We start from the raw sequence: 4,540 nt of genomic DNA, 5'->3' as shown, positions 1-4,540 counted from the left end.
GGGGGGGGGGGGCTGTTCACCAGATTAAACAGCAATTTGTTCTGTACTCGTAGATGTGAAAATGTCAAACAAATGGGGATCTATTGAGGTCCTAAATAGAAGGGCTGTTACAAGTGTTGAAGCGAGATTTGATATAATGAGGTCCTTGACCAAAAATCTAAATGCCATTTCACACCCAGCTCATTATATTTGACCCGGCTCACCGTGCTCCACTCACTGTTTGCAGTTCCGGAACACCTGAAGACTTTGAACCTCGGCCTCTCATCTTGCCAGCCGATCATTTCTTCCTCCATGTTTCACAACATCTCTTATCGCTCAGCTCGTATAACCCGGAGATCTATCTGAGGAGAGAACGCTCAGTGTCGCCGCAGGTTCCTACGTTGTACTCCATGGATAGAATGCTTGAAGTTATAATTGAACCGCAAAAGATTAGAGAAAGCCTTGATGTGCACCTACGTTATTGTCATATTGAAGTATTTTACGGGTTTTGATGGCACTGAAACGATGAGGATTAATCCATTTTATAGCTCGTACAGATATTTTAAAAGCTCTTATCAGGAAGAAACTGAATATCAATAAGTGTGGACATAATCATTAACAGGACATTTTACAGATGAAAATAGACTTGTGAATGTTCCATGTTGGACAGACTGTGATGGCAACTTTTGTACTGCAATTATTCATCGGTCGGCATACAATACCAATGTGTATATATATACAGTATATTTGCAATAACGATTATCGGCATTTATATCGGCCCTCCCGAATTATCATGTTAATTGTCTATTTTGATAATGATAAACCGTTTTAAGTCAATTATCAAGCAGAAATGCCAAACATATGCTCGCATGTCAAATGTGAGGATTGTTGCTGCTCCTCTGTTTGATATTACAGTAAATTGAATATCTTTACGTTTTGGACTGTTGGTTACACAGAACAAGACGCTTTTTTAAGTTCAGGACATTTTGATGAATATTTGTCAGTATTTATTTACATTAGTCAAAGGGATTAGTTGATTATTGGTTATATATATATTGCCAAATACTATCTCACCTCACAGTCCACTCAGTAGCTAGTCTCAGTAGCTAGAGCTTTAAGGACATCTTATACTTTTTTACTTTAAAGTATGAACAGAAAATGTATAGATTAATCAATAATTGAAAAAACAATTAGTTGCAGCCTGTTGTTGTCTTTCGCACCCCAACCTGTTCTTTGGTGCAATGTCTCAATCTCAATCTACGTATGATTGAGAAGTAAGTTCTACTTTGAGTGCAAACGCAGCGTTTGCCTTTCCACTTGTAACTTTAGCAGCGTCGGTGTCAGAGGCTCATGGTACAGTGACTCATAACAGACAGTACCATGGGCTCGCATAAAGAGATTCCCGTAGCGTTGCTGGATCTGGGCCTGGTACATGATCTCCTCTACTGACAGAATGGAAACAGTAAGACCCCTCAGCATTGATCCCACAATTATCATTCTCACACTACGTGCTGAAAGGCTGTTAAATCTGGAACGGAGGTAGACATGCTGCTAGCAAATGCTCCGTCAAAATCATTATGTAGGATTTACATCTGATGGAGATGCTGTTTAAATACAGTGACACATGGGGACACACCCAGTGAGTGGCAGGCCTCACTTCTTTAGAGTCCCAACATCCCAAACATAGTTACAGATGTGTGTAATATTTAAATGAGTGGAGTATATCCTCATGTTTAAAAACAATCGGTTGTTTTACTCCGGCTGAATCTTGGAGGCATTGCCCACTGGAGCAACTTTCCATCAGATGGTTCTTTACCCAGGCTGCCATCCAAAACAAACTCCATGAAAGAGCCGCTGGCGTCATGTGACTGAGAGCCTCGCTGTTTCCTGAGTGTCAAAGTCTAAATCAACACGGATACTAAATGGCCTGTTGGTTGCCCGAGCTTCCCATACAGTCCTTTTTTTCTTAGCAATAGAGCGAATGCAGTGTAGCCGTTTCATTATTTTCCTCTTGAGGTTGACCAAGGACACGTCTCTGCCACGGAGACGACAGGAGACTTAGTGCTGTCACTGCTGTGGTCATGCTGTCCCCTTTGGCTCGGACTGGACACGGAAGTTAAGCTGTCCAATGAAAAGCCTGCGGATCCATCAAGACCTAATCAGGGTCTTTGGCCTGACAGGGATTATAATTTCATTCGGTGCAAGCAATTAGGATGTCTTTGAAGCCTCTCGTCCTCTGAAACTCTGAATGCAATCATAAAATGTTATAAATATATACCTCGAGCTTTGGGCTCAGCCTGCTTTCAGCTCCAATCAGTCAGCAGTTGCTAAATGGAGAGTTCAGCATGACGAAACGGATTGAGATGATGTATCGTAGAGACGAGGGGGGGGAATGAAAATACAATATCTTCTGACAGTTAACCCTCTGAGCAGGTTCTGGGCGGTTTCTTTGCTCCTGTCACATTTCACTCTCTGTGGAGAGGGAGAGAGAGAGAGACTCACTCACTCACTCACTCACTCACTCACCGGCCACTTTATTAGGTACACCTGTCCAATTGCTTGTTAACACAAATAGCTAATCAGCCAATCACATGGCAGCAACTCAATGCATTTAGGCATTTTAACAAATTTCCCCCTGGGGTTGAATAAAGTATCTATCTATCTATCTAGACATGGTGTAGACGACTGGCTGAAGTTCAAAGCGACCATCAGAATGGGGAAGAAAGGGGATTTAAGTGACTTTGAACGTGGCATGGTTGTTGGTGCAAGATGGGCTGGTCTGAGTATTTAAAAACTGCTGATCTACTGGGATTTTCACGCACAACCTTCTCTAGGGTTTACAGAGAATGGTCTGAAAATATCCAGTGAGCGGCAGTCGTGTGGACGAAAATGCCTTGTTTGATGTCAGAGGTCAGAGGAGAGTGGGCAGAGTGTTTGGAGATGATAGAAAGGCAACAGTAACTCAAATAACCACTCGATGCAACCAAGGTATGCAGAATACCTTCTCTGAACGCACAACACGTGGAACCTTGAAGCAGACGGGCTACAGTAGCAGAAGACCACACCGGGTGCCACTCATGTCAGCTAAGAACAGGAAACTGAGGCTGCAATTCACACAGGCTCACCAAAATTGGACAATGGAAGATTGGAAAAACGTTGCCTGGTCTGATGAGTCTCGATTTCAGCTGCCACATTCAGATGGTAGCGTCAGAATGTGGCGTAAACAACATGAAAGCATGGATCCATCCTGCCTGTATCAACGGTTCAGACTGGTGGTGGTGTAATGGTGTGGGGTATATTTTCTTGGCACACTTTGGGCCCCTTAGTACCAATTGAGCATTGTTTATACGCCACGGCCTACCTGAGTATTGTTGCTGACCATGTCCATCCCTTTATGACCACAGTGGACCCATCTCATGATGGCTACTTCCAGCAGGATAATGCACTATGTCACAAAGCTCAAATCATCTCAAACTGCTTTCTTGAACATGAGAATGAGTTCACTGTACTCCAATGGCCTCCACAGTCACCACATCTCAATCCAATAGAGCACCTTTGGGATGTGGTGGAACGGGAGATTCGCATCATGGATGTGCAGCCGACACATATGTAGCAACTGCGTGATGCCATCATGTCAATATGGAGCAAAATGTGTGCAGAATATTTCCAACACCTTGTTGAATCTATGCTACGAAGAATTAAGGCCGTTCTGAAGGCAAAAGGGGTCTAACCTGGACAGCAAGTTAGGTACAGCAAGTTGTACCTAATAAAGTGGCCGGCGAGTATATGTGTATATATAATTTACTGCACCTCTATGGAAACGGCACAATCATGGCTAGAAGTAAAGAAAACTCTAAAATGTATTTTGTTTGCAGTATAACAGTTACAATGCCATCAATCGTAAAAAAGAACGAATGCAAGTTGCATTTTTTGGAAAATTGATTTAACACAAATTGGAAAACACAATCTGGATATGCAAAATTTGTGATACCAATGTTTGGAAAAAATACATTGAGGCTATATGTGCTATATACATTGAGCTATGTACATCTAAACAGCCTCTCCCGTCCTCTTCCTGCTCTGTGTTCAGCAGCCTGCAGTCAGTAGCAGTTTCACTGAATATTAATTGTTGGTAACTCATAACTTCCTAGGAGGACAGCGTTAAAATCTTTTTACAGGATCTGGTTAGAGCAAACGGTTTACTTGGGGCGGGATATTACATGAGACATGTAATATAAAATGTAAAGCAGAAAACGGAAAAGCATGTTTTAAGAAAACATGCTTTTCAAACCCGCCGGTGGGTTTTGGGGTTCCACCAACTGACTCCTGTTAACGTGAAGAAGCACAGTTCTACACCACACACCTTTTATAATCTCTGAGCCCAGAGGAAAGACCTCCATTTATTTATATGCTTAGGACCATGATCAGACAGAACATAGACAAACGGAACATACAATCATAACAGAACGATGGCACGTGGCTAAAGTACAACAAATTTCGGCCAGTTGCTAACGGTTACGTCGCAGTCCTTTTTTTTTTTTTTTTTTTTTTTTTTTTTTTT

The sequence above is a fragment of the Anarrhichthys ocellatus genome, unplaced genomic scaffold, assembly GCF_004355925.1.
Source record: "Anarrhichthys ocellatus isolate YVR2014 unplaced genomic scaffold, GSC_Weel_1.0 scaffold4, whole genome shotgun sequence".
NCBI lineage: Eukaryota > Metazoa > Chordata > Actinopteri > Perciformes > Anarhichadidae > Anarrhichthys > Anarrhichthys ocellatus.
Note: the sequence above shows the minus strand (reverse complement) of the source record.